The 8,829-nt window shown below is 41.2% G+C and overlaps 1 pseudogene; it reads right to left on the reverse strand.

Moving 5' to 3' along the window:
• Positions 1-4,482: 4,482 nt before the first annotated feature.
• The window catches only part of LOC102748967 (UDP-glucuronosyltransferase 3A1-like), an 18,525-nt pseudogene continuing 14,178 nt past the window's right edge, over positions 4,483-8,829 (reverse strand).

The raw sequence follows: 8,829 nt of genomic DNA on the forward strand, positions 1-8,829 counted from the left end.
TATATGTGGATTTTTTTTTCAATAAATACGGTACAGTACTGTAAAGATATTTTCACTTACGATTTTCTTGATAACATTTTCTTTTCTCTAGCTTATTTATGGTACATATTACGTACCATATGGCTTTTTTATAATACATTTATTTATAATACATATAACTTATACATGTAGTGTATGTTATACATGTACTAGTAATACATATACACCTAATATATAATACATATGACATACAAAGTATATGTTAATCAACTCTTTATGCTATTAGTAAGGCTTTTGGTCAACAGTAGGATATTAGTAGTTAAGTTTTGGGGGAGTCCAAATATATGCAGATTTTTTACTATGTGAGGGATTAGCACTCCTAACCCCATGCTGTTCAAGGGTCAATAGTACTAGCAAACCAAATTCAGCAGCATATAAAGTTGATTACACACCAATACCAAGCAAGAATTATCCCGGAATGCAAAGAGGGTTCAACATATGGAAATTGATCAGTGTAATATACCACATTAACAGAATGAAGGAAAAAACCCACATGATCACTTTAATTGATGCAGAAAAAGCATTTGACAAAATTCAATACCCTTTCATGATAAAAACATTCAACGTAATAAAAGCCATTAATGAAAAACCCACAGCAAACAGTGTACTCAATGATGAAAGACAAAGCTTTCTCTAAGATCAGGAACAAAGCAAGGATGCTTGTTTTTACCACTCTATTCCACATAGTACTACAAGTTCTAGCCTGAGCAATTAAGCAAGAGAAATAAAAGGCACCCAAATTGGGAAGGAAGAAGTAAAATAATCTCTATTCACAGATGACATGATCTTACTTGTAGAAAATTCTAAAGATTATACACACACACACACACAAACCTGTTAGAACGAATAAGTGAATTCAGCAATATAGCAAGAATACAAAGTAAGCCACAAAAATCAATTGCATTTCTATACTGACAGTAAACAATCTGAAAAGAAATCTACAAAACAATTCCATTTACAATAGCATCAAAAAAGAATAAAATACTTAGGAATTAACTTAGTCAAGGAGGTGAAAGACTTGCACAATCAAAACTGCAAAACACTGCTGAAAGAAATTAAAGAAGATACAAATGGAAACACATCCCATATTGGTGTGGAGCCATAACGCTGATCCTGCAGCTCCCTCCTTCAGCTTCTGTGAGTCCTGGGCCAAGTGCACATGCAGCTCTGTGATAAAGGGGCCAGCTTCTCTTATAGGTCCCCCAAGGCATTGAGGTTGGCGGTATGAGAAACATACACAGGTTCTAGTCATCCTTACAAGTCCCCGGTCATCCTTGCTGGTTCCAGTTTATTCCTGTTCTCATCTCATCCACTTTATTTTTCCTCGCATCCAGTCTGGCTGACTTAAATCTCAATACTAGAAGCTCATATGGGCTGTTCCACCTGCTACCACAGCTATGTAAGTTCTAGCCCCAATGATAAATCTTTTTTTCTACATAATTCATAGTGTTCTCTCTTCTCTGATCAAAGCCTGACCTAATATTCCTTTTCCCATTCTGTTTTACTAACCAAACCTCAATTTTATTTGGAATAAAACTTACAAACAAAAGGAAAGCCTCTACATTTTCCAACCTCTCTTGTAACTAGGAGTCATCATGTGACAGAGTTCTTATTAATGGAAGTTAAATGGGAGTCACTGAATAGTTAACAGCTTTCAAGGATGACATGCTCTATTAGGTTTCTATTTCCTGCTGTAACTAATTACCACAAACTTGGTGGCTTAATGCAACATGACTTTATTATCTTACCCTTTTGTAAGTTAGAAATCTGATGTTGGTTTTTTTTTTTTTTAACATTTATTTATTTGACAGAGAGAGACACAGAGAGAGGGGGAACACAAGCAGGGGGAGTGGAGAGGGAGAAGCAGGCTTCCCGCAGAGCAGGGAGCCCGATGTGGGGCTCGATCCCAGGACTCTGGGATCATGACCTGAGCCGAAGGCAGACGCTTAACCAACTGAGCCACCCAGGCGCCCTCTGATGTTGGTTCCTAATTCCTAAGTATTTTATTCTTTTTTGATGCTATTGTAAATGGAATTGTTTTGTAGATTTCTTTTCAGATTGCTTACTGTCAGTATAGAAATGCAATTGATTTTTGTGGCTTACTTTGTATTCTTGCTATATTGCTGAATTCATTTATTCATTCTAACATGTTGGTTTTATGGGCTAAAATCAAGGTGTTGGCATGGCTGTGCCTTTTGGGGACCCTAGGGATGGATTCATTTCCTTGCTTTTTCAGTTTCTAGAGGTCCACAGTCCTTGGTCATAGTTCCTCTTCTGTCTTCAAAGCCAGCTACATTGCATCTCTCTGGCCATTCTTCCATGGTCACATCTCTCTCTTTGCCTCTCCTCTCCTTCAACTATAAAGGGCCTTTGTGACTGCATCTGGCCCGCCTGATAACCCACGGTAATCTCCTTATTTTAGGGTTTGCTGATTAGCAATCTGAATTCCATTTGCAATCTTAATCACCTTTGCCATGTAGCATAACATATTTACCTGTTCCAGGTATTAGGACATGGACATTTGCGGGGAGCCATTATTCTGCCTGTATCGCACAGAACTCTTTTTTCCTCCTTCTTCCTTGCCTAGAGCACATATATTCTGGCTCCAGCTACAGAAAGCACATAGCACCCATGAAGAAACCTTTTGATGGAAGCAACCGGCAAGAGTGGCTAGCCAGAAAGGAAAGAGGGGACTGGGGAACTGTGGACATTAGGGAACTGCCATTCTAGTCCCACATTTCCAACCTCCAGCCATCTTTCATGTGAGAAGGAAATAGACCCTTCATATGGTTAAGCCACTATTTTTTGAACTTCTATGACTACTAGTCAATTTAATTTCTAGTGATACGTAACATATAGGAAGGTCCATTGCTATGAAATGAAAAGGGGATGGAATTCTTTTCCTGAATCAAAATAGTCTTAGAAATCACCACATATCCTGCTGCTTGACTCACAAAAACATATTAAGGCTAAGTACAACTTTCATGGTCCCGTTTGATTTTCTCATAACCCTATTTTAGAAAGCAGGTGTCATGGAAAGATTTCATGAAAGTAGAAACTGTAGAACAACCTGTAGGTCCTATGTGTAGTCAGCAGAGATGGTGCTCCCCGCCGGAGAGGATACTGTACCTGCAGTGGAGTTCTAAGAGGGAAGATTGTGGGAGGGAGGATCTGCACATGTTTAGGGGGCCGCTTTCTGGAACTTTGAAGAGAGCTCAGAAGAAGAGGCAATTTGGGTTTCTCTTACTCAGTTCTGGCTACTATATCAAAATACCATAAATCTGGTGGCCTATAAACAAAAGAAATTTGGGGCATCTGGGTGGCTCAGTGGGTTAAGCATCTGCCTTCAGCTCAGGTCATGATCCCAGGATCCTGGGATCAAGTCCTGCATCAGGCTCCCTGCTCAATGGGGAGTCTGCTTCTCCCTCTCCCTCTGCCCTCATCTCATGATCTCTCTCTCTCTCACACACACACTCTCTCTCAAATAAATAAAGTCTTTAAATTTAAAAAAATTTAAAAAACAAAAGAAATTTATTTCTCACAGTTTTGGAGGCTGGGTAGTCTGAGATCAGTGTGCCAACATGGCTGGCTTTGGGTGAGGACTCTTCCTGGCTTGTAGACAGCTGACTTCTCATTTTATCCTCACATGATAGGAAGGGAACTAGGGACACCTGGGTAGCTCAGTCGGTTAAGCGTCTGCCTTTGGCTCAGGTCACGATCCCCACATCCTGGGATCGAGTACTGCATCGGGCTCCTTGCTCAGAGGGGAGCCTGCTTCTTCCTCTGCTTCCCACTCCCCCTGCTTGTGCTCTCTCTCTCTCTTGCTCTCTCTCTGACAAATGAATAAATAAAATCTTTAAAAAAAATAAAAAAGTAAAAATAAAATAAGAAAAGAAAGGGAACTAGCTAGTTCTCTGGCCTCTTCCTATAAGGGCACTAATATTCACAGGGGCTCTATCCTCATTACTTAATTGCCTCTCAAAGGCCCCACCCCCAAATACCATCATATTGGGGTATGGTTTTCAACATATGAAATTAGGGAAAACATTCAGTCCATTGCAGTCCCAGAAGCAGACGCTGAGACAAGGACTTGAGTACAAGTAGTTTATTTGGAAAATGCTTGGGAACACTGGTGTGGAAATGGGAAACTGATACAGAGAAGGGAAGTCAGTCAGTAAAGGGTGACTCAATAAGCCAGTTACCATACTTTAATTTCATAGGAAAACTGCAAAACAGTGCAAAAGACATGACTCAGAATTATCCCACAAGAGAGAAAAGGGAATTGGGCTATTTACATGCTAAATCTCAAGAACCATTGGTTGAGGGTTGCTCCCAAGGGTGTTAATTAACTGGAACTTCCAGACTGTCTTATACATGGGAAGCATAGCCTACCACAGTTCTGGGGAAAGGATCGCTCATGCTTATAGTTGCATATACTGACCTCTGGCACTTGTAAAAACATGCTGGAAAGTCCAGAGCATGAAGCAGGATTTGATAGCATCTACTACAGGAATGGAGGCAAGAGTGGGAGGAAGAGACTGAGAAAGTGGCTGAATCAGGAGACTGGAATCACTGGAGCATAGTGCCTAGGAGAGAATAGTGATGAGCTAGGGACAAAGTTTTAAATCTGAAAAGTAGGTCAAATTACACATGGGCAGAAACACAGCATAGTCCCAGCTATTCAGTAAGCCAAGAAGCCAAAGAGTTCTGGCAAGAAAATGTTAATAGACAAAGAAGCATCCATGGGTGATATATGCAACTAATGAATCATTGAATACTACATCAGAAACTAATGATGTACTATACAGTGGCTAACTGAACAACAACAACAACAAACAGGTTGTGCTAATATAAACAAGAGGAGTTGATGTCAATTGGAGCCAGGGTAGTGGGAGACCAGCATGGTCTATGCTAGTGTGAGACATACCAAGAACCAGTGACTTCCCAACACACCCAGCCCTAGGATGTATCCATGTCACATCTGTTTCAGCTTCCTGGCCCCACACGGCCTGACCATGCCTAGCAGCTTCCTACACAGCCAAATGGTACACAAGGTGACCACTAGCAGGAACAAGAAGACATCAAGAAGGTACTGCTCATGCCACGGCTGCTGGAAGGCATGGGACTTGAGGTGTGCTGCACCCCCTGTCTGGAGGATCTGGTCTACCCAGCCCACCAGCTGCTGGGTGGGTGTCAGGGGGTGGGAGCACCTGATGATGCTGGTGACCGCTGCTGCTGATTTGTACCTGTTGGCAGACACACACACACACACACACACACACAAGCACACACAATATACATATATATAAATATACATCTCTGTGTGTGTATAGAGAGAGAGAGAGAGACAGTTTGGAGAAATGTCAAAAACCAAATGTTAAATATTCAGCTGACTCAGGCTAAAGTTAATTCTGATCACCATAGAATGAACTTCTGAAGAATTCCCAAGTAGGGCTTTTCTTGAAATTCTCATGTCCTAAATGAAATTAGGTGATTAAAAAATAAGTTTTAAATTAGCAGATCCTTTAGGTTATAAATTCTAGAACAACAAACAATTCTATAAAACCTGAATTATGATATAATAAAATCTCTATTACTCTTCCTTATTTTCTATATTTAAATTCTTATAAATTTTAAATGGAAGACACCTCAATTTTTGGTCTAATAAACTGTAAAAAAGGAGTTACAATTTACTGAAATGGAGATTTGATGAGCAGATTTAGGGGTGTTGGGAGCAGTCCAAAGTTGATATCTGGTCATGTTAAGTTTGAGATGCTTACCTGACAGCAAAGAAGAGATGTCAGTTAGGAAGGTAAAATGATATACTGCCATTAGCAGAAAGGTCTGGGCTGTAGTTATCCATTTGGGAATTAACATTAGTCTACAGAGAGGATTTCAAACCATAAGACTGGACAAGCATCCCAAGAGTGAAGTGCGGATTAGAAATTAGATGAGGTCCAAACACCAGACCTTGATCTGGAACCTGAGCACATCTGGAGGTGTAGTGTTGAAGAGGCATCAGCCATAGAGATTGAAAAGGAGCAGCCAGTGAGGGGTGAGAACTAAGAGTGTGGTGTCTGGGACCATGTGAAGGAATGTTTAAGGTGGGGCAGTCATCAGTTGACATAAATGATGCTGGTAGGATAGGTAAGGTAAGAACTGAGAAGTGGGCATGGGCTTTGGCAGCATAGATGCTACTGGTGACCTGCGTGAGAGCAGTTTTGTGGAGTGATTAGGAAAATACAGTCAGGCTGTCAGGCTTGCTGGGGGCCCATGTCAGGCCTATGGTCATGAATTTAAGTTGCAACTGGTCAGGGTGGTTGTGAGTTTCCTCTTTCTGGGGAGGCAGGCTCATAGTAGTAAAGAGGACCACAGGAAAGTGATAGTCAAGGCATCTCAGAGGAAGAAAGCCCATTGCTTCTGAACTGCCCAGATGTGTCTTCAAACCAGAGAGTCACCCTGATACACAAATGACTGAATCCAAATATCTTGATTCTCAATACAGTCTGCACCATTTAATTTATTTATTTGCAAATATTAACTGCCTGCCGGGAAGGGAGCTAGATGCTAAGAGTGTCCTAGGGAATGCTGGTACTGCCTTTCATTAGGTGTCATGCTGAACATCATCCAAGAATTACTTCAGGTATGGAATGATTCCTCCGCAAGCAGCAGTTCTCGGCCTTTCTGGGTATTTGATCCCATTAACAATCTGATGAACATCATAAAAACACACTCTAGGAAATGTATATATGCAAATACATACCATTCACAATTTTACATTTCTAGGGGTTCATGAGGCCTAGGAGCCTAACTACATTGCTTGGGCCAAGAACCCCTGATATAGAGGACTAATATTTAGTTACTCTTTACTTGTTCAACAATTACTTATGCAGTGCCTACTGTGTGCAAAGCAGTGAGAGAGGCCATGATAAATGAGAAAGATATGACCCTACTCTCATGAAGCTTACATTCTAGTTGGAGGAAAGAGTCAATAAACTAATAAACAGAATAATTACAAAGTATGACACATTTTGTGAAGGAAATTATATGGAATAACTGGCATTGATCAGAGAAGGCCTCTCTGAAGAGGTGACATTGGAGCTAAATGGAAAGAATGTTCCAGAACAGCTAAGGGCAAAGACCTCTAGAGGAAAGAATGATGTGTTTGAAGAAGTAAAAGGACACCCGGGTACCTGGCTAGAATTGTACATTAAACATCTCAAGAGAAACAAAAACTCTAAAAAGAGAAACTTTTGGGGCGCCTGGGTGGCTCAGTTGGTTGAGTGACTGCCTTCGGCTCAGGTCATGATCCTGGAGTCCCGGGACCAAGTCCCACGTCAGGCTCCCTGCTCAGCGGGGAGTCTGCTTCTCTCTCTGACCCTCCCCCCTCTCACGCTCTATCTCATTCTCTCTCTCAAATAAATAAATAAAATCTTTAAAAAAAAAAAAAGAGAGAAACTTTTGTAAGTTATTTCTAAATACAGAAAGTTCTTCCTTCATCTGCCTTCAATTTGCCTTATTGAAATATAAGACTCATTTCTTTAACTTGGTATTCAGTAAAAATAGGTCAGCTGGTATCTTAGCTTAGCTGAGTTTTAGTTTATATGGGGTAAAAAAAAAAAAAAAAAAAAAACAAACTTCCAGCCATTTCCCCTAGTGCTACCCTAAGGGCTACATACATATCTCTTGTCTCCCATGACTTGTTTCATCTTTAGAGCTAGGGTCTCCCCCTTGAGCTGCTCTATCAGAATGGAGACACCTAGGTCTTTGGCTTCTACTTGGAGTAGGTCTCCAGGCTGGTCTGTGAAGAGAAGAATCCCCACCATGGGCACACCATGGTTGATACATTCCATCACACTTTTCTACCCTCCATGAGTGACAAATAGGCGGAGGCTGGGGTGAGCTTGGACAAAGAAGAAAGACAGAAAGGTGATGCTGGAGAAAGAATTTGGGGAATCTGGAAAAGCAGCAATGTCAGGGAAACACGCAGGGGATTCTAGAGGTATTTGGGAACAATTTAAAGAGTCCATTACCTGGAAGACACTCTATAAGCACCCTCAGAAACATGGGTCTAACACCTGAACTAGAGTCCAGCTAAAGCTAAGAATGCAGAGAGAGCACGAAGTTCAGCATATACCACCATTCATCCATTTATTCCTTCATTGTCTCTCTACATCATTTTAAAGCTGGGATTATGCCTTATACCTTAACACTGCCTGTCCCTGTCATACTGCTTCTCTCTTATTTGGAGTAAAATAAAATGTTGACGAGGAAGAGTTTATCTAGCTCAAGGACTTAGAAACTGTTAAAGTGCTTTTGGAAAATGCAATTTGTGGTCTCTACCACAGGCTACTGAAATATATTTGCAGGGACAGAATCAAAAACTTGTATCTCCAATTCACTGAGTGATTCTGATCCAATCTGCAGCTATACTCATGAAGCGTCCCCAGAATGCAGCACTGGACAGAGAGAAACCTCCTTGAAGATGCGGTAAGACATCTCAGACAGGACAATGAGGAATTGTCTCACATTAGAAAGACACCATGGCACCCAGGTCTCTCACACTCCTCGTGAGAAGGAACTGGGTACTTCCTTCCTGCTCTGCATAGTTATGTCTCAGAACATTTGTAGGCACTTCTTGGAAGGTGTTTGATCCTGATCACCTACCAATTACAAGAGGCCACAGTAACCCCACCTGAATATCACTAGTGGCTACAGATAACCGGTCTGGGTTACAGATGGATGAAGTGACCCCAAAGTGCCAATCTCTTCTGGTGCTTTGACTTTTGC

Source organism: Leptonychotes weddellii, chromosome 7 (assembly GCF_054177405.1).
Source record: "Leptonychotes weddellii isolate Sample4059 chromosome 7, ASM5417740v2, whole genome shotgun sequence".
NCBI lineage: Eukaryota > Metazoa > Chordata > Mammalia > Carnivora > Phocidae > Leptonychotes > Leptonychotes weddellii.